General features: G+C 32.5%; 1 protein-coding gene across 2 annotated transcripts in view; it reads left to right on the forward strand.

Moving 5' to 3' along the window:
* GRM5 (glutamate metabotropic receptor 5) overlaps positions 1-23766 on the forward strand; it is a 483470-nt gene that overhangs the window by 392560 nt on the left and 67144 nt on the right. The gene's annotated exons all lie outside the window — the stretch shown is intronic.

Consider the following 23766-nt stretch of genomic DNA (forward strand, 5'->3'; position numbering starts at 1 on the left):
CTTCATCACATTTCAATAGTTAAACTATTTACAGGCTTCTAGTGACAGATCCAAAGGAAATTCTCCCAAAGTGAAAATTCCAGACTTAAACTCCTACCTAAATTGGAAAACACACGATACAAAATATTCATTTCAGCTTTTGGATATATGACAGTGCCTGTGCCTACTACCATGTCAGAAAGAAACTAAAGTTAGCAGTAAACAACACAGTCATGGAGCATTTTCCTCAAGGCCAGAGCTTAGAGATAGCAATGAGGAGTTATTGTTACTATGGCAAAATAGTGACCAGAAACATCTGAGTTGAATTAGGATCTACTAATCTGATAGTTCAAAGCATATGTCCTGAAACTGGTACTAACAAATGAAAAAAAAAATCCCCTATAGCTGCATTGCGCAGTCATGATTGATGCATGTGACTTACATTCCCTAGTCTTCACATAACTCAAACTAGTTGGATTCTGAAGCCCTATTATTTGCCTACATCAACAACTGTGAATCGTGGTTCAGAGCTAGTCCAGTTTGACCTTGGTGCTACAGCAGTTCTATGGCCTGGATGCCACACAAATCCAGTTACTAATAGGATCATATAAATTCAAGCTGCAGACACCAGATTGATGTTGCAAGAATTTAAGAAATCACTGTGCAATCATGGCTACCAAAAAGCAATAGACTCATAGGTTCTGCCTGATACCACAAATGGGAGAACTAGCTCAATGTTCAGAGAAACTAGAATGCAGTTCACATTAGTTCCCATGAAAAAATATAAGAAAATTAAATAAAGAAGAAATAAATAATTAATAATGATAAATAAATAATAAAAATAAAGAAGAAAAGAAAGAAGGAAGGATGGAGAAAGAAAAAGTAAGGAAAAAGAAAGAAAAAGAAATAAAGGAAGAAAAGAGAAAGAAAAAAGAAAGAAAATAAGAAATTAAGAAAGAAATTGTATCAACAGATACAGAACAGGTCCAAAAAAATGCTTGCACTATGTAAATCAACAACATAAATGATGAATTAACTGAAGAAAACAATGAAAGGCAATTTAATAATTTTAATGGATGAAATAACAAAGGATCAGACTTAAACACCAAACCCAAAGTCAATGACAACAGAAACAATAGCCAATCTTCAACAAGCTATACACAAAGGGGACCAGTTACCCTAGTTTGGGGGGCAAAAGAGGGAAATGCTGTGAACTGGGGTGGAGGGAGGACAACACTGGTGGGTGGATACTCCTGATTCAATGCCACTATGTACCACAAACATTACTGTGAAAGATTTGTAATTCACATTGGCCACAATAAAAATTATTAAAAAAAATAATTCACTGAAAGAGTATTGAAGGTGTGTAAAAGTATATATGTAGGACTAAGCAACACAATGGGAAAGGTCAAAAATCATCTTGGTGTGATAAGTTCCACATTAATAAAGAACAAATAATAAATCTCAAAACACTGAGCAAATGGCAAGATTTTTAGTTGACCATATATTAGGAACAACCTCCAAAACATAGAAATTTTCAGAGAGAAAAGAACATAGCAGAAAAATGCATAGAAAAGAGCAGCTAGTAGAATAGATAATAACTGAGAATTTTCGCATTCTGAAGAGGGAGAATTGATCCAGGAGGCACAAAACATGCCAAATAAAATAAAAGCAAACTGAACAGCACTGAGACACACTATAATTAAAATAATAATAATAATAACCACACACAGAAAGATTTCTTTAAAAAGCAAGGAAAGGAAGCCTCAAACGTAAGGGTAATAACATTAAACTTACATAAGAGTTTCAAATGAAACTATACAAGGATGAAAATATGGAATAATAAATTCAATGCACTGAATAAAAAATACAGTGAATAAGAATCTTCTGCCCTGAAAGGACATCATTTATATTTGAATTAGTGATCTATATATCTTCAGAAAAACAATAGTTAAAGACATTTGAAGCATCTAAGAACTTTGCAAAGAATACTAAATGATCTCCTAATTATTAAAACAAACAAACACACAAAATCAAGTATCAGATGGTAACAACAATAAAACTGTCATAGAAAATTGGTAAGAAAAATGTGTTGAGGTCAGAGAGGTGGCATTAAGTGGTAAGGTGTTTGCCTTGTGCGCTATCCTAGGACTTATCTCCCAGCATCCCATATGGTCCCCCAAGCCAGAAGCGATTTCTGAGAACATAGCCAAGAGTAACCCTTGAGAGTCACCAGGTGTGCCCCCCCCAAAAAAAAACAGTCAATAATTTTTCTAAATTTAAATAGGCTGAACTCATCTATCAAAATACAAAGAGTGATCAGATGGAACAGTACACAGAAGGCAACTTTCTGCTTTCTAAAAAAAGACATATTTAACCTTCCATAATAAACGTCAGCTTAGAAAAAAGTTTGGAAATAGTCATACAGGCTAATGATAGTTTATAAATAAACCCAAACAAAGAACAAAGCAGGAATGATACTTGTATTAGACCAACAATCATTCAAGTTAAATCAAATAATAATACATAGGAACGGACAAAAAACATACAGGTCACTGTTGAACAAGAGATCAACAGATCAAGTATATTTGATTCTCCTCAAAACATATTAGATGAATGAAGGCAGTAATATTTTTAAGCAACATCTAATAAATTTGAGGACATACATCAACCGCAACACAGTAATATTGGGGACTTTGACACTAGACTCTCAATGAGAAAAACAAAACAAAACCGGACAAAACACCAATATAGAAACAAGACCCTTAAAGGAAGAATTGGAAGAAATGGGTCAGATAGATATATGTAGGATACTCCACACATTCTTATTCAGTGCACGTGGAACATTTTCCAAGATAGTTCATATATTTGTATCAATCCAAGTATCCATAACATCACAAAAATAGAAATTATGGCAAGTATATTTTAGACCACAATGATATGCAGGTGGAAAGTCATTGTAAAAATAAAGTAAAAAAATAATCTAACATTTGGAAACCAAGAAATCAAATGAGTCTGATGTAATTCTTCAAGAACTTAGAACAAAGTTTACTTAACATTTTTATAGCATCATAAAACTCCATGAGATGTCAAAGCAATTTTGAGAAAAAAAGAAAGTAGAAGGTATTGTAATTCCTCACTTAAAATTATCCTCTGAGACTTTAGCATTCAAAATGATTTAATATTGTTATAATGATACACTCAGACTAATGTAACAAAATTGAGAGTCCACATTTAAACCCCAATATATATAAACAATTAGCATATGACAGGATAACTTGATGAAAAGAGGAAATGTATGTTCAGCAAATATATTTGAATGAACTCAAAGCCAATCAAAAATTAATAAGGAATAATAAAATTATGAAGCTACTAAAGCAACAGTCTTAATTGATACAAAAGAAAACTTCTATTCCCCAAAATGAATGGAGAAAGACATCTTCAATATTTTGTGAAAACTAGACTTTTATATGCAAAAAAGAAAAGGAAGGAAAAAAACGATCGTTATTTAAATCACACAAAAGTTAAGTCAAAATTGGGACCTGAGCGATAATACAGCCGGTAGAGCGCTTGTTTTGCATGCCACCAACCTGGGTTTTATTGCTGGCATCCCATATGATCCCTTGAACCTATGAGGGGTGATTCCTGAGCTCAGAGCCAGGAATAACCCCTGAAGCATCTTGGGTGTGGCCCAAAATAAAATAAATCCCAAAAAGTTAAGTCAAGATGGTTTAAAGTTAAAGTTAAAGTTTAAGTTAAGTCAAGATGGATTAGCAGAAAAACCAAAATATATAAATAAAAAATAAGTGATATAGCTTAAAATTTCAACATCAGATATATATTTGGAAACTATTTTGAAATTAATAAAAAAACAGTACTGCATCAAACGTTGAAGCATGCAATTAATTGCAATATGAATGAAACTGGATATTATTTTAAATGTTGAATCCAGAAGAAGATTAATATAGAATAAATAAAATAAATATCATCTATATGTGGCATTTGGAATAACTGCATGAGGGAAGCAATGGTTTAAACGAATTTTGCCTAAAACTCTCTTGGTCTCAGAGTATTCTAAGAAGAGGGAAGGTTTGGGATATATGCTGGGAACAGGGGTGGAGGGAGGACAACACTGGTGGTGGGACTGGCCCTAATTCACTGTACATATGTACCTTAAATATAACTGTGAAAGACTTGAAATTCACATTGATCACAATAAAAATTATTTTTTAAAAAAGGATAAGAAAATAAAGAGAGCAGAAGGACAAAGAAAAGGGAGATGTGAAATAACAGGAGACAGAGTTAAAGGAGACTCAGGTATGTCGGTGGTATTAAGGAAGAACAGAATGAAATATATAAGCCACAGAGTTAACAATATTAAAATCATGAGGCCTAAACTTTAACAACCAAACTTAGAAAAGTGCCTTCTATCGTGACAATCTGGGAAGGATTCTCTGCCAGACTCTGGAACACTGGTGGAGGGATGTTGACACTGGTAGAGGGATAGGTCTAAAATATTGTAAAACTCAACAATTAATAACTCTGTAAAACAGAGTGCTTTAAATAAACACTAAAAGGTTTGTCTTCATTTATATAATTTTACACAGCAAAAGAAATTACTACAAGAATAAAATAAACTGGAGGAGGTATTTGCAAATCATACCCTGACAGCTATCTCATAATATATAAAGAAAAATCATGTTCAAAAGAATAGTAACAACAACAAAAGAACAAAAATGTTCAATCCAGTCAAAATATGAACAAACGGATCATAAATGATATTTTTTCAAAGGCATGCAAATGTCTTAAATACACCTAAAATTATGCTTGTAATTTATTATTAAGAAAACTGATACACAATCAGATATCACCCAATAACTGTGAGAATGACCTTTATCTAACATATTAACAATAACATATTTAAGAAGATATGTTCTTGGATCCCTGGTACAATGTTGATGGAAATAGTTTTGCAGCCTCTAGATAAAATTGTACATTGATTCTTTTAAAAAAATTAAAATGGAAATTACAAGTTATCTAGAAATTACTATTTTAAGAATATTTTAAAGATAATTCTCAAATTACAAAAACCAATTAATTAAAAGTTCTTGCACTCTACATATTCATAGTTGTACAATTTAGAACAGTCAAAACATGGAATTGACTAGATAAAGCAGTTGTGATAAAGTATATATTATGTAAATATATGCAAATATACATGCAATGGAAATCATTAAAAATATAAAAAGGACTCAATGCTGCCTGAATACATGGTGCATGAGCACATCAACCACATCATGTCACCCCTATCACCTCTGGAGATGTTTACTTTCCTATTTTCATGCTGGGTATCAGGGCACTCTGCATTTGCAGAAACCCAAGATCTCCCTTGAAAGTGTTGCTAATAGTCTCATCCTCTCCCGACCTTACTTTGTACCTCCAAATAAAATCTATTTTAATTCAAAAAATAAAATTAATAAAAAAAATCCTGTTCTTTGGGACAAATGGGTGAAATTTGATGTGCCTATGCTTATTTATTTCTTAAATTAAACAATAAAGTTAAATTATCAAGCTTTTTTCTCACATCTGAATCATAAATTACTGAAGGAAACAAACCTGCAAGAAACAAACTGAACTCCAAAAATCCATGAAAATGATAATAAATAACCAGAGAGGAAAAAATCAGAGCAATGAGTAAAGGAATTTTTGTTTGTTTTTGTTTTTATGACCTCACCTAGAGTGTTCTGTGCTCACTCCTGCAGGACACAGAGAAACGTTTTATTTTCAATACAAGGTTGAACCGGGGTAAGTCACGTACAAGTACAAGTACAAGGCACTGTGTTCTAGTCCTGGCAAAAGGGTTTTGAATATAGGATGACAATGTAATTTTGGTAGCAGAGTAGTAAAAAGCAGAGTAAAAAGCACATGTAAATAGAAGTTGAAAATAAATCATGGAAATTTTATAGCAATAATCAACAATAATGTTAATCTGTAAACCAATAAATATTTGAAAGTAAAAAATATTTGGAAATTTACACTCAAATTTGTTTAAAATAAATAATGGTATAATTATAAACATTAAAGATAAATCATAAAATTAGAAAACTCTCTAACTTCTTTCACATTTGATAGGTTCTTTGATTCAATGATTATTCCAGTCACTGGCACACCTGTAATAAAATTTTGTTCGTTGAAAAATTATTATTATTGGAATCTTATGTAGACTATCTTCTCAAGATTGGAATCACATTTTGTAACAAACTGTTTTGGTTTTATTGATGACTTCTTAACCCACTGATAGGAATTATTGTTTTAACTTTTGGGCCACAACCAGGATTTACTCATGACTCTATAATTAGATAACTCTTTGCATTTTCATGGGGACCATATGTGTTGCTGGGTATTGAACGCAGATCAGCCGTGTGAAAGGGAAATGTCCTTTCTGTTACATTCTCTCTCCAGCCTCAATAAAATAAAATTTAAGATCCAGAGGAATTTAGCTCCTATTGCTTTTCATATTTTATATTCTTACAGAATTATGTGTTTAAAATAAAACTAAGGTAAATTTTCAAGTTCCTAGGATTGTTTTCATATTTTGTATCTACATTTGCTCTGCAGTTAACCTTACCTAGTTTAATGTCATTAAATATTATATTTATACTAAAGATTTAATTTAAATATATAAGTCAGATATTATTTGGGGGGGTTTGATCACAACCGGCAGCGCTCAGGAGTTTCTCCTTGATATACACTCAGAGATGGTTCCTGGATGGCTTGGGGACCATATGGGATGCTGGGATTCGAAACACTGTCCTTCATGCAAGGCAAATGCCCTACCTCCATGCTATCTCTCTGGCCCCTATAAGTCAAATTTTATCCTAATTTTTATTTTTCAATATTCACTATCCAAGTGATATATGTGTTTAAATGTTTAATATCTTTGCCAAATTCTACGTATTCAAAACAGACATTTAGATTTTGCTCTGCTGATTACTAAATATTGTCTTATTTTACTTTATAGCAAATCTATTCTTTTAGGAGCTCATTCCAATCAATTTGGAATCAATATCCAACTTCTCTCATATAATTTAAACAATTGATAGGCACACTTTTAAACATGTATTTAAACAAGATTGAATTCCTGGCACCACATATTTATCTCAGCATCGGCTCAGAGTGAGCCTGAGTACTACTGACTATGTAAAGCCCTTCAGAGTCATCAAGGTGGCCTAGGTAAATCTCAACAGAACCTTAACTGCATCATAGTCATCTTTAAGTAGCCCGTTTAATTCTTCTCATAAAGTTGAGTTTGAGTCTTTGAAATTCCTTAGCTGTTGTTTATCTAAGAAGTTGTGTATTTTTCTTAAATTCTGAATGAAAGTTTAGATGGGTAAAGTGTTCTTGCTGCAGCATTCATTTATTGATTTTTTTTTCACTATATCCTATTAAGGTCTTTAGACCTAGATGGTTTCCTTTGGTAAATCTGCTGTAAATCTTAAGGATGCTCCTTCTTTGTTTGAAATTTCCTTGTTTAAATCTTGCTGCTTTCATTATTCTATCTCTATTTATAGTTTTTATTGTTAGGATTAGTCTTTACTTTTAATCCCTAGCATTCAACTGCCTCTATAGCTGGCAGGAAATCACTTTTACTTTCCCCTGGGGGGGGGGGAATAAAAAGAAACAAATGTATGCTCCAATTAGAATATAAGTTAAAGAACAAGGTTTGGGAAGTGGTTTATGCATGCCTGTATGTCTTTGTGTGTTTCCATGTATGTATTCATTTGAACATTCTCTTCATTGCTAATATTAGGCTCCAGAATGCAGTACATGCAAAAAATAGTTGCTGAAAATAGAGGGAAAGAATAAAAGGAAATGAATTACATGCATTGAAAGTCATACATTCATTAATACCTTGTTAAACTAGTGACTTCTTATACCTGAAAATGTTGAAATCATTTTCTTCATTTCACAGAAAACATAATATCTTTGCACTTACATAATAAGTAGTAGCTCTTAGGCTAGACGCTTGTTGTAAATATTTTTTGTAAAAAGCATGCTTTTTTCTTCCTATGATGCTGTAGAAAAAAGAAAAATGAGCATCCATCACAAAAAGATCTCAAGCTCAATGAAATATTGTGTAAACTGGTTCTATTTAAAAATTATGAAGTTGTTTAGTTAGTGCAAAAATAACAATGATTTTTAGAAATGAGGTTCCAGGACTCATACATTGCTAAATTATGAAATGTTTTTATTCTTCAATTTTTAATTAACTTGTAAATGTGTTTATTTCACCAGTCAAGTAAAATATTTAAATATTTATAAATAAAAACCATTAGTTTGACAAACACATAATTATCAAAAGTGCTTCTCTTTTAGAACTTTTCCAAAGCATTCCCCAAGAAGATAAACCACTTTTCATCTTGCAAAAACTACACAATAAAACATGTATATTTTGTTCTTCCTTTCAATGATGAATTTTTCTTTGGCCGAAACAATGTCACTGTGATCCAAAAGTACTCTGACAGAACCAAATGTCAGTTAAGAATATACTTCCATTGATTTTAGATTTTTATATGTATATTTTACTCCCTAAATAATTACATTACCACTCCTAGGAACATAAAGAGCACTGTACCATGCATACCATCTACATTACCTAAAATACTTGTAAAATGCTTAATGAAGTTTTGGTATATTATTTGAGTGAAATGAAGCAGATAAATAAAGCATTCTCTGTGGCCACCTCTTAGAAAAAAATCACCTTGTCTCAAAAAAATCGAGAATGCTTTTGAATTACCACAAATTTATAATTTAGAAGAATATAATGCCTTTTACTTGAGGCTGTAAATTTACAAGCAGGTCAGAAACATAAAATAATTCTGTCTTTTCCCAAGAAACAAACAGGATATGATACTCTAGAAATAGTAAAGAGGGTAAGATGTATGTCATGCCCTCAGACAACCCAAGTTGTTTTCTCATCACCCCACATGATCCACGACCATCCCATTTTGGTTCCTCAGCACCTGACATGGTCTCTGAACAACACCAAGAGTAATCCCTGAGTACAGAGCCTGGCGTAAGCCCTGAAGATAAGTGTGGCCAAAAAACCAAAATAAAAAAACACAGGATAATACATAAAATGTATAGGTAATTGGGTAGGCATTCAGGTACTGTTGGTTTATGTATACATATATAATTTCACTATATAAGTATATATTACTTTGTATACGCTTTAATTTTTTTATTTATTTCTTAGTAAGACAGCATGACTTACAGTTATTAATTGTTAAGTTTTAGGTATACTATATTCTAACACCAAGTTTCATTGCCACTGTCAATGCTCATTCTTGTGTCCTCAGGTTACTTTCAACCATGCTATTCATCTCTCCTAATCTGCATGCTTGAAAAGCACAATTTTTTTTTTGTTTTTTGGGTCACACCCGGCAGCCCTCAGGGGTTACTCCTGGTTCTATGCTCAGAAATTGTCCCAGCAGGCACAAGGGACCATATGGGATGCCGGCATTCGAACCACAGTCCTTCTGCATGAAAGGCAAATGCCTTACCTCCATGCTCTCTCTCTGGCACCTGAAAAGCACATTTTTAAAGTTTATTACTTTATCATGCAATATGATTTACAACATTATTTATAGCTATGGTTTAAGACTCACAATTCTGAAACACTTTTCTCATCAATCGTGTTATTTTTCTCCTACCAGTTTTCCTATATACCCTCCTATCACTAAGTCTTCCTCCTGGCAGGCACTTTATTATTGTTGTTGTTATTGTTGTTGTTGTTATTTGGTTTGGGGGCACACTCAGCTATGTTTAGAGGTTAATCCTGGGTCTGAATTCAGGAATTACTGAAAGGTGATACTGAAAGGACCATATGGGATACTGGAATTGAAAGCCTTATAAAAGACAAATACTCTGACTTCTGTACTGTCACTTCCTGTTGACAGTCACTTTTTAAAGTTCTGTTATTGTAGTTTAGTTCTAGTATTTAGTTCTGTATTCGTTTTGTATTTATTTTAGTTTAAAAGTGTAGTTTAGTTCTCATAATTTCACTTTTGTGGATTCTCCATTTTAGTTATAGTTAAAAAAATATCTCCTCACCACCAGTGTTTCTGAAGCTTCTGCTGCCTACCACTATCATCTTACTATTTTCTATCTACCTCTACTTCTTCCATACTTTCTACAGTTTCTTTCCATCCTAACCCACAGTTCTAGAACACAGTGGGTATTCCAGGAATGCTCACTTTGATACCTGCAGTCTCTTGCCCTGTTCTATGTATCACAGATAAGTAAGTTCAATTGATTTTTTTCATCTGACTTACTTTGCTCAACATTATATTCTCCATTTACATTCAATTGCAGTGTATTTGAATTGCAGCGAAGCTGCATAATACTCCATTGCATATATTCCACAAACTCATTATTCACTCATATATAATACAAACTCATTTTTCACTCATTTTTGTTTGACACCTAGATTTATTTCATATTCTAAGTCTAACAGCAACTGCTTCAATGAATAATAACTGTTGTAATATCCTTTTGAATTAATGATTTTGTGTCCTTGAAGTATATTTATGCAAGTAGAATTTCTGGTTTGTAATGTAACTGTGTTCTTATTTTTCAGAGACATACCTATAAAGTTTTCCACAGGGGTTGAACTGAACAATGTTACCATCATTAATTTCTTTTCTTCACATGTATTCAAACACATACAATTCCTATTTTTATATGTGCCATTCTTACCAGTGTGATATGATATCTCTTTTCATCTTGTTTTGAATTCTTCTGATGACAAATAGTGATGCATGTGCCTTTTGGTCGAGTGCTATCTTATTCAGAGAAATATTTATTCATTTCCTCATGCCATTTTTGATAGTTCTTTTTGCTTGTTTTAGAAGATTATATATATATGTATATATATGATACTAAAGCTTAGTTCAGATATTAATTTTTTTGGTTATTTTGGGGGGCCACACCCATTTGATGCTCAGGGGTTACTCCTGGCTAAGTGCTCAGAAATTGCCCCTGGCTTGGGGGGACCATATGGGACGCCGGGGGATTGAACTGCGGTCTTTCCTGGCTAGCACTTGCAAGGCAGACACCTTACCTCTAGCGCCACCTCACAGGCCCCAGATATTCATGTTCTTAAGTAGAGTCATTTATTTTGAGCCTATGTTTCTTTTGCCTTCAAAATTCTTCAGTAGAAATGCTTCAGTTTGATGGAGTCTCAATTTTGATTCTTTATCTTTCTTCTGCTAGTGGAATCATGCCATGGAATATACCTTTGAGAAGAATTCTGCCAATGTTTTTCTCAAATTATTACTTTTATATGTGGTTATTTGACTTTGCCACAACCATTTGTTGAAGAGCCTATTTTTACTTCACTTTATGTATCCAGGTTCTTTTCAAAATTAGTTGACCTGGGTATTTTAGCATTTATCTTTGAGTAACTGAGTCCAATCCACTAGTCAGAGAATCAACATTTATTTGGAGCACTATAGTTTTATAGACTAATTTAAGGAAATACAATGAGATGCTCCCTGATTCATTGTTTCTCACTATGGCTTTTACTCTTTAAAATTATTTTATGATTCAATAAAACTTTATAATTGGTTTATCTATATCTGAATAATTCCATCAGAATTTAAATGGAAATTATACTGAGTCTAAATAATAAATTAGCTGAAATGGTCAACTTGACAATATTGATTTTTCCAATCATGAATACAAAATTTCTTTTTACAAAGACCATATTTTGTCCATTTCTTTTGTTTGTTTGTGTTTTTGTTTTTGGGACACACCCAGTGACACTCAGGGGTTATCCTGGCTCTGCACTCAGATGTCGCTCCTGGCATGGGGAACCATATGGGACACTGGGAGATCGAACCGCGGTCCGTCCTAGGCTAGTGCTGGCAAGGCAGACACCTTACCTCTATCACTACCACACCGGCCCCAATATTTTGTCTATTTCTTAAGTAAATTCTAGGTTTTAAGAAATATCTCTCAAGGTCCAGAGTGATAGTATAATGGGTAATGTACTTCACATAGTCCTGGATTTAATCACCAGCATCCCATATTATCCCAAGTCTACCAGGAGTGACTCCTGAACAAAGAGCCTGGATTAAACCTGAGCAACACTAGATATGACCCAAAACCAACAAAAATATATTTTTCAAATCTTTATTAGGTTGATTCCTAAGTACTTGGAAACATTTTTAATGGAATAGACTTTTTAAATTTTTTCTCTTTCAATTCATTCTTTGAATATAGGAACAGGAGATTTTTGTGTGTTGACTTTGTAACTGGCTACTTTATTGTATTGGTTTATTGTTTGAACCTTCTGATGGACTCTACGGTTGTCTTCTTATATTACAATGTCATAGGAAAATGATGATAATTTGGCTTTTCCTTTCTAATTTGTATCCCTTTGTTTTTTATCTTGTCTGTTTGCTTTAGCTATTATTTCTAATATAAAGAATAAAAGTAGAGACAGGGGACATCCTTGTCTTGTACCTGAACTAAGTTGATATGATTTAATGTTCACACTAAGAATGATGCTAACAGCACCAGGACAAGGGGAGAGGTCTTCCACCCATAGTTCCAAGAAATTGAGGCAGAGAAAGTAGCAGAAGTTTTCTGTTTGGGAGCCAGAAGCTCCATTTTAAATCCCTGTCAGTGTGCCCCAATGTAAAAAGAAGCACCAAGATAAGGTCATGGGTCTTCCAACCAACCACATAAGATGCATTAAACACATTAACACTTTCCTAAGAAATTGAGGCAATCATGCAGACTGTCATCAATGTCTTCTTTGTGAGTAAGAAGTGCAATTTTAATCTTAGGTAAGTGCATTCTAAGAAAAGCTCAGACACTCAGCTTCACTCTATCTACACACATTTCTTCAGTCAATTTACTGCTCTTCTAATAAATGAGCCACACTCATACATAACATATACCACCTGACTGTAATTTTTGCAGTGGGAAGGCAGTGCAGAATACTACCACACATAATGAGTAAAGATGGTAGTTCTGAAAATCCAAACAGTATCAGCCAGTTATATAGCATCTCTGAGAAGAACTTTAGAAAAAATGTTGAAGATATTCAGGAAACACAAAGAAACCATGGACCAATAAAACTCAAGAGGTTATGTGAGCATAAATGCAAAAACTTCATAAATAAATGAGAGAATTGAAAAGCCTGATAGGCAAAAAGAAAATCTCACTGAAAGGACTCAATAGCAGAGTAACAGCTACTGAGGACTGTGGTGAACTTGAAGATGAGCTACAGAACACCTGCAGAAAACAACAAAAGATGGAAAAGAGTTTGAAAATAAAATGAACAGTTGACAAGACAAATTTTTCAATAAACTGTTTATTTAAGCAAAATTGTTTATAATATTAAGTTTCAATTAAAGAATGTACAGTTCCCTTTACCATTGCACAGTGCACTTTCCTGCCACAAATGTCTCGAGTTTCTCTAAAACTAGAACATTTCCCCATTTGTCTGTGGGGCAGGCATTTTGTTTCTCAGTTTTGCTCTCTTTCTTTTTGAGATTGCAATGTGCACTATTGTTAATTAAAGGGTACCATGCATTTTTTTTATCACATTCAGCACTCAGTTCTTGCCCAAAGAGATAAGATATACTCTAAGTGCAATCACTATTCAGATTTGAAGAAAAGATAATCAGCTTCATGGATAAATAATAGGCCAATAATTTTATATGCTCAAAATAGCTAATACAAAAGTTGAAGGTATAGTTAAGCTAAGACAAACTCCATAAACACACCGCAATTTTAAAAGATAATTAAAAATAACATGACAATAATTTATCTTAATGTCAATGGAATAAATGTAACAATTAAGACACAGAATGTTAGGATAGATCAGAAAATGAATCCAACATTCAATTCTTGCAAAACACACATTTGAAATGCATAGCAAACACAGTCTCAAAGTCAAAGATTGGATGAAAATACTGGAAGCAAACAACTCCTTCAACAAGGCTGGGCTGGTCACATTAATAACTGATGATAAAATTTTCAGGCTCAAAAAGTTTAGACGATAATTTTTTAATAATCAAGGTATATGTATATCATAAAAATTACAGTCCTTAACATATATCATCAAATGAGGACCAGCAAAATAATATTAGCTGCACTATTCAACATTGCAGTATCACTTCTTGACAAACCACACAAGTAAAGTTCTACATGGAGGAATACTATTCAGCTCATAGGGAAAATGATGTCATGAAATTTGCTTATATATGAATAAGAAAAGTATGTTGAGAAAAATAAGTCAGACGGTGATGAGTAGACCTATAATCATTACACTCATTTGAGATATAAAAAAGATAATATGTAATATCTAAAGACAATTGAGATGAGGAGTAGCAGCTCTGTTTCATGATAGGAAGATCACTAGAAAGAGTAAGTTAGAGCAGAAAAGGGATAACAAGAACTGGGTGCTGAAAGGAGGTAAAGTGATATTCTTGATACTCCTTCAGTAGACATATTGCAAACCACTGTTTGAAAGGGAATACAAGGAAGAGCAAGAAAAAGAGAGGGAGTGAATGTCAGAGATTTCTGCCATAGAGGCAGCAGGGGGTAGGGAAAGAGTGAAACTGAGACATATGTGACAGAAAATATGCACTGGGTGAAAGTATAGGTGTTGGATATTTTATGACTGAAACTCAATCATTAACACATTTATGACTATCTCAGTGATTTAATTAACATTTATTAAAAATCAACTGCAAAAATTAATAAATGATGCTTGCTTTATGTTTGTAATAGATAGCCATTATTAATTTGAGGACTGTGAAATAACTCCAAGTTGTGAAATCAACCCTCAGACCATTTCCAACCCCTGGTGAACGGGTCTGAAGCAGGTAGCCATTAAGAATTAATAAGTTGGGCCAGAGAGATAGCACAGTGGTAGGGCATTTACTTTGCACGCAGCCGACCTCAGATGGACCCGGGCTTGAATCCCAGCATCCTATATGGTCCCTGAAGCCTGCTAGGAGCGATTTCTGAATGCAGAGCTAGGAATAACACCTGAGCACCACCGGGTTTGGCCAAAAAGCAAAAAAAAAAAAAAAATTAATAAATCAAGCCAATCAAGAGAGAATCATTGGGCCAGTTTGCTACTTGCCTTGTGTTTTGACTCAGTATGCCAAGCCCAATTGAAATTGTATTTCACCAATACAAATTCACCTTGAAGGGGGAGAGTTGAGTGAGATCTAGGTGGACTTTTAAATATCAAAGGGATAGCTGAAAAGAAAAGAAGAAATTAGGGAAATGCCTTTGCATTTCCTATCATTCCTATTTTGTTGAATGTTTTTAGTCATGATTGACTTTGGATCTTGGGTAAAGCTTTCTTTGAACCAAATAATAGGATCATATTTTATGTAGATGTGGTATTCTATGTTAATTATAAACATATGTCAAACCATCCTCACATGCTTGAGATGAATCCATTTGGTCGCCGTGTATATTTCTCATATGGAACACAATTTAGTTACTTAGCATTGAGAATTTTTGCATGCATGATATTCAGAAAGATGAGTATGAAATTTCTCTTCAAATAGTGTTTCTGTCTGTATTGTGTATAAGTGTAATTGACTCCATAGAAACTTTTAGGAAGGTCTTCTGTATGTTCAGCACTTTGGAAAGCTTGAGGAGTAAACATATTCCGTCATCTTTGTAGTTTTTATAGAACTTAGTAGTGAACACTACTTAACCTAGGCTTTTGTTTTAAAGAAAGTCTAAATTATTGTCTCAATCTCCTTGCTTGTAACTATATGGTTAAAGCTCTCTGTTTAATTCATATTTTGTTTTAGGAGGTTTGATTATTCTAATATGTCCACTTCTAGGTTACTCAACAGAATAGTTCAAAGTAATCTTTTATAATATCTCTAATTTTGGAAAATTCTGTTGTAACTTACCCTCCTTTTTTTCTGATCCTATTTATTTTGGCATTTTTCTCCTTTTTCATTCATTAGTAAAGTCAAGGGTTTATTTATCTTGTCTATTCTTTCAAAGAACCAGCTCCTGGTTTTATTGACTGGTTTTATTCATTTGTTTCTATATTGTTGGCTTATACTCAGTTTTTGTTATTTCATTCTTTTTTATAACTCATTTTTAGCTTCTTAATTACACTCACCCTTCATTAGATGCATATATGTTGATTAGAGTTAGTACTTGTTGGTCTGTTATTCACTTAGGCTGCAAGTAGTTGCTATTAATATCTCTAATTATTTTCTTTAGATGAATTATCTTTGGTCTGATATAAGAATGGCCATCCCAGCTTTTATGTATGATTAACAAACTTTTCTTTTAAATGCTAAAAAAAATAGTGAACTGCAAATCGATGGTTTTTGGAAGGCACATTTTAAATTTTGTTTGTTGTGGTTGTATTTTGGGCATTCAGTGCTATTTATACTGTAGATTGGGTATATAGTTATACCATTCCACTATACCACCTATGTACTTGATACAACTGACACCGTATCTCCTATTATTTCATTGTTTTATTTTTACACCCCACAATTTTATTACCTCTCCTCTGTTCTGTATTCTGGGGAAAAGACTAATGAAGTTATTCCCCAATTTAATACCTTGCATTTCCTTACTAGTTATATATTTTAACCACTTCATAATTATCATTGTGCTATTCAAGTGACACAGTATACTGCTCACACCTATCCTAGACATGTAGACAGGAAAGTATTTTAATTTCTCCCTAAATATTTTATTAAATTCTATATGCTCAACAGTTATTCTAAGAATGTTATTTTTTCTTAAACTGTATTATTATGTCATATAGTTATTCCTTGTACTTCTGCTTGCTGTGTTCAAGATATTTTCTTCATTTTATAATGTTTATACTTCTTCTGTGGTCCCCTTAACTTAAGTGCTCTTAAGTGCCATTCCAACACAAACTCAGTTCCCTTAGCTGAAAATTCATAAAATAATGGTGCCTACCACACAGTATTGTGTAGGTATTAAAAAAGGCAATAAGTGTACAAGATTCAGCACAGGTCCTGGGAGAATAAAATCACAAGGCTTAAACACTTGGCAAATTCACTGCACTAAAATAATAAATTATTTGCCTTTGTATCACTGTCACACAGAATCAGTGACCTGAAGAGTGTAGGATCTCATTAATAGGTACTGAACCAAGAAGTTAGTGCAACATTCCTGTTGTATCAGGTGATTAATTTTAAAATCTCATTAACACGAAATTAATATTTCCTCATAAGCATTTTATTATATGTATAGGAATTGCATCATGTTTTCTTTCTATAATAAACTTGAGCATTTATTTTCTAGGTGAGTCAATAGTTCAACTGAGCCAGTAGCTCAACTGAGGAATAGTTACAATAGTATGGGAGTTAAAATTCAAGAACTAATAGGTCTAAGAAAAGAAACAGGAATAAAAATTCACTGGAAATCAAGGATGTATTTTAATAATAATCCTCCATATAATGGTAGTATATATTAGGGGTGAAACATTAAATTGGGTCTGAAGGAACATAGAAGGAATACTGCGTGGGTGAAAAGAAATCTGAGTCATAAAATTAAAAAGTATTTGAACATTTTGAATATTGGAATAAGGGAGAAAATATTAGGTGAAATGATTTGTAATATGCAGAATAATTGCAGGAAACAATTTCATAAGACACTAATTACAATAAAAAGAAATACACTGAAAATATTGACAAAGATATTAACATAAAATAAATAGAAAGTAATTGTATAAATATTTAATTCATATAAACAGTATAAAGCATAAGTAGAAAATAATTACAAAATTATATTTAATCATAGTTCAAACTAATTATAACTTTTTATAGTCATTGATTTTATAGTGATAATTTTAATATTTATTACAGTTAAATACAAATCAGTTTTCAACATTTTGAAACAGGTCTAAGACTATATTTCATTGACACTGTTCAGTCTTTAGTTTCTCATAAGTGATATTTTCAATAAGATTTCTCCATTAGCACTCATTAGAAGAAAGGAAATATTAGAGATTGAGTAAAATCCCAGCCACAGGAACTATTTGTGTCCAAAATGGAAATAAAATCATATATCCTGACATCTCAATTATGATTGGAATCATACATTCCTTTCTTGATTATCTGCCTCCTGTATAAAAAAATTTTGGCCATCACACTAGACATAAAAAGGAAGTTAAATAGCAAGCTATGTGAAATGAAAAGCAAACTCATTTTGAAAATTGAAGTTGGGCTGGTATGAGCACAAAAATTTGTTCAAGAACTATGATAAGCCCAAGTCCAGGAACTGTTTAATCATGGAGAAATCCTTTTTATTTTATTTTATTTTTTAAAAAAGCTGTGAATCCTTTTTTGTTTGTTTGCTTGTTTAGATCTTTCACCTGTTTAGTTAAGTTGATTTCATGCTACTTGATTTTCTGAGGCACAATTGTGAATGAAATATTTTAATATATCTTTTTCTTAATTTTCATTATTTGTATAAAGAAAAGCAATGGATTTTTGCATATGTGCTTTGAAGCCTGCCACTTAACTATGCAAATCTATTGTCTAGATGCTTTCTGTACAGGCTTTAGAATTTTCTAAAAGTAATATCATGTCATCTGCAAAAATAGATAGTATGGTAACAATATTCAGAGACAATAGAATCAAGGGCCAGCAGGACCAGTCCCTGGTACAAAGCTTATCATAAATAGCAGGGGAGAGAAATTAGGGTAGAAACATACCACTATAATGATGATAAATGGAAATAATTACTCTGGATAAGATAAGGTAATAAAAGGATATAAAGTGATATGCATGATACTCCTTCAGTAAAAATATTATAAAAACAGTCTTTAAGAGTAAAATGAAAGTAAAATGAAATAAGAGTAAAATAAAAGGTAAAAAAAAGGAGAGAGAACGTTTGCCAAAGAGGAAGGCAGGGAAGAGAGCAAGAGAGAAACTGGGGACATTCATGGTAGGAAATGTGCACTGGTGAAGGACCTTGCACATTGTATGGCTGAAATTCAATCATGAACACCTTTGTAACTGTAAAAAATAAAAAGAAATGAGATCACACACACAAAACGAATAGCATCATATATATATATATATATATATATATATATATATATATATATATCCTCTTCATATGTATAACATAATTTTATTCTTTAGTGAAAATGCATATTAAAATTGCCAATCTCTAAATTTAATATGTCCAGAACAGAAATGAGAAAATAGATTTATAAAAGAAAATATACACACTTTTGAGTGTATAAAAGTTTGATATTTACATAACAGGCCTTGATCATTAGATTAACTAAAAATATATTCTGTGGCTGTCAAATTGCATGGCTAAACATCTTTGTAATTAAAATGCTTATATGTAATTCATTATTATAATAAATCTGTAATATTTGTTAAAGAAATAAAAGCGGAAACTGAGAGAAGTCATCCTTGAAAAGGAACTAGAACATGAAAAACAAGGAAGAGTATGCTAATAGACAAGAGCAGAGATTAGCAAAAATAGCACACATTTAAATTGGCACATTTTATTATTTAAATTTGTACATTATGTTTTATTCAAATGCAGTGTTACCAGAACATTTTTCAAAGCTATTCCCTACAAATGTGCATCTGTGATGACCATTTCCCTTAGTACTCAGCAGTACCATTGAATCGTTCTTTCATTTTAATTATAAATTAAATTTTTACATTCAGTCTCAACATTCACTATAATATGTAATGATTAATGAAAAATAAAAGTAATATAAAAGTATAGCCCAAAGTTTCTAATCTCTTAAAAATTATTTATTTATATATTCATATTTATTAATATATAACTAAAAATTAATTAGAGAGAAAGCTCAAATGGAATTCAGAACTTTTTTTGGAAGGGGGCCACACTGGTGACGCTCAGGGGTTACTCCTGACTATGTGCTCAGAATTCGCTCCTGGCCAGCTCGGGAGACCATATGAGACGCTGGGGATTGAACCGCAGTCCGTCCTACTAATGCTGGCAAGGCAGACACCTTAACTCTAGCGCCACCACGCTGGCCCCGGAATTCAGAATTTTTCAATGCAAGAGATTCAGGTTCAATTGCTGAAATCACATGGTCCCCTCACTACTTTATAGGAGTGATCCCAAGAAAAGACCCAGGAGTATGCTGGTATGCCTATTCTTCATTTGAAGACTACAAAAGTTAATAAAAATATGTATCAAAAGACAAAGAAATATTCTCAAACAGATAATGAATGAATAACTCCGGTACTCAATGTGACAACATTGGTTTTGCCTGCATGATTGATTCTGGTTATCTTGAATAACTCATCACAACAATAAAAGTATACCAGAAAAATTTTAGAAACACAAAATCAACAATTTATTTCATGCACGGCAACTCTTGATTCAGGGTCTGGCTCTTCCTGAAGAAATTGAACTAAATATTCTCATGATGACTTTCATACATCACATGAACAACTGCTGGTAATGGCCCCAAAACAATACGAAAAATAAAGTCCATACACTCAGTTTTCCTTTTTTTGTAAAGTAATGATAAATAAATAAAACAAAATAATAATTAATACATAATAAGCAAAACAAAAATCCAATACCAATAAAAACAAATATTGCCAGTTCTTTAATGGAACCACCTTGAGACACAATATTTAAAAATTGCTGTATCATATTTTCTTTATTCATCTGTTCTTTGGCACTTGGGTTGTTTATAGATTCTGGTTATTGGGAATTGTGCTACAATGAACATAGAAGTACAGATGCCTTTCCTACATTTTGTTTTTGGGTCTCTAAGCTTTTTTCCCAGGAATGAAATTTATGGGACAAAGGGACTCTCAATTTCAAGGTTTTTTTTTAGGAATATCCATCTAGTTTTTCCAAAATATTGGACCAGACAACATTCACAAGCAGCAGTGAGAGTTCCTTTCTCCCAACATCCATGCCAACACAGTTTATTCTTGTCATTTTGATGTGTGCCAATCTCAGTGGTGTGAGATGTTACCCCATTGTTCTAATTTTCATCTTCTTGATGATTACCGATGTAGTGCATTTTTATGTGCTTTTTGGATCTGAACATAATTTTTTATTTTATAAAAGGAGTTGCCATACACCATTTTCCAGAGTTTGTACCAATTTATATTCCACTAAGAAAATACATGTGTCCATTTTCCTACATCTTTGCCCACAATGTTTTTCAATCTTTTAGATATAGAATATTCTTACATCTATGTTAGCTATATTTTGTGGTTTTAAGTTGTAGTTATATAACTTTAAATGATTGTATTTGGTTTTGTATTCATATGTAGACCATTTATTTTTAAATAAAATTTTAAATAAATTAAATTAAATAAATAAATTTAAATTTTAAATAAAATTAAAAAAATTGTTTTAAAATTGGTATGTTTGCTTTTTTATTAAGTTGTTTAATTTTTATTCTGTAGTAACCCAAATGAAATATAAGATTAGTTACCAAGAAGAAATGGAAGAATAGACATTTGAAGGAAACTTGTCATCTTCAAATTCCTCAAATCTCCAATAATAAATTTTTCATACATATTTTTGAAAATTATTTCAAATATATAAATTTGTAGTCATGTACATATATATGTATACATGTATATGCTTAGTTTTCATTGACATAAATTATTCTTTTAAAGTAGTGAAACTTTAACTGTTTGCTTATATTCTCAATTCAATTAGTCTTTTTTTTTTTTGGTTTTTGGGCCACACCCAGTGACTCTCTGGGATTACTGCTGCCTCTGCACTCAGAAATCACTTCTGGCTTGGGGGACCAATTGGGACACAGAACCGTAGTTCCTCCTAGGTCAACCGCATGCAAGCCAAATGCCCTACTGCTGCGCCACTGCTCCAGCCCTCAAGTCAATTAGTCTTAAACTCTGGAGGTGAACTAAAGATAATATCATTAAAAAACTGATTTTAAGTTATTTCAATGTGAATCACAGTGATGGCACAGCGGTAGGGCATTTGCCTTGCTACACGGCTGACCTTGGATGGATCAGGCTTTGATCCCAACATCCCATATGGCCCCCGAGCCAGGAGCAATTTCTGAGCAAAAAACAAAACAATAATAAGTTATTTCAATATGCTATTAACATTACAAAACCACATCCTAAACATTTTTAAAAATAATACAGATAATTACAGTATCCACTTTTTCCTGCTATGTAAATAAGTGATATAAAATCTAAAACCCTTTAGTATAGAACAATTTGGAGAGAGTTGATTATTTTTTTAACAAACCAGTTTGCTTTTGAGGCCACTTATCCTATTGAAACAATCTACTTTAATAGCATATTCTCTTTTATAAACTTAGAAGCATTCAACTCTCTGGAAATCCAATTGTTCTCTCTTTGGGGGTAAGGACAACATACAATGAATCTTGTTATCTTTGATGCCTTCACACCTGACATACTTAAGCATTCCCTGAAATAGTCCATCTGCTTTGAATAATACTCAAATCTGAACAGTTATCCTCCAAAATTCATGAAGCAACCAAAGAAACGATCATTGAAAACACAAAAAAATTAATCATGCTATAATTCTAGTTTACACAAATTTTTTTTCAGTGAAGACCTGTTTACGTGGACTCTACTGATGACCTTTTACAAACTTTAGCTAACACATGTATCTTAGTCTCACCCCACACTACAATGTTGGGGCCTCCTTCCAGGTCCCAATACCCTATTGCTTTTACCATACAATCCATCTCAGTTTGTTAAGCATACACAATTTCACATCTTAGCAAAACCTTTATTTGTAATTTCTGTCAGGTAGCCTTGCTGTTATTATAGTAGGGTAAGAATACAAGTTTCACAGCCATTATTGTATTTATAGTAATTTTTATATTTATATTTTGGAGTCACAGCCAGAAATGCTTAGGAATTACTTCTGGCTTTGCACTCAGGCGTCGTGGTGGTGATTAGGAGACCCTAATGGGTTATGGGAAACAAACCCCAGTTGGCCATATTCAAGCCATGAACTCACTCTTCTTTCTCTCATAAATAATTCTTTATGTACTTGCTCCCCAACATTTTGTATATGGGAAGAGAATACATTCATCATTTTGTTTTCAGAAGCTATAGCATCCCCTATTACATGCATTTAAGTGTTGATAACAAATACTATTTTGTGGAAAATAGTAAAATAGTATAAGATACTGAAATTAGAAAGACAATTTATGAATTTTAAACTGAGGAAAGATATGTATTAATGTATAACAGCTAGTGGCAGATAGTTTAAAATATCATGTTTGAAAATTAGTAGAGAAATATCAAAAAGTAAATCATGTAGGTAATCATCAAAAATTAATCATACTTAATTTCTTTACTTTTTTTTAGATTTTAGAAGTGCTTTATTTTTTAATAACTTTTTTATTTAAACACCTTGATTACATACATGATTGTGTTGTTTGGGTTTCAGTCATGTAAAGAACACCACCCATCACCAGTGCAACATTCCCATCACCAATGTCCCAAGTCTCCCTGCTCCCCACCCAATTCCAGCCTGTACTCTAGACAGGCTTTCTTAAACCTTAAACTGGAATTCTCACTTAAGCTTAGAAATCAAATTTAAATTCTAAGCACAGTCAAGTTCTTTTAATATACCTCTTGGGGAGAAATTCATAAAGCCGTGTATCTTTTGCATTGCTCTAAAATAGCTACACTTACTGATGAGTAAATTGCATAGCTTTTAGAAATATGGGCTAAATATTGTTTTTACATATATATTTGT

Source organism: Suncus etruscus, chromosome 9 (assembly GCF_024139225.1).
Source record: "Suncus etruscus isolate mSunEtr1 chromosome 9, mSunEtr1.pri.cur, whole genome shotgun sequence".
Lineage (NCBI taxonomy): Eukaryota > Metazoa > Chordata > Mammalia > Eulipotyphla > Soricidae > Suncus > Suncus etruscus.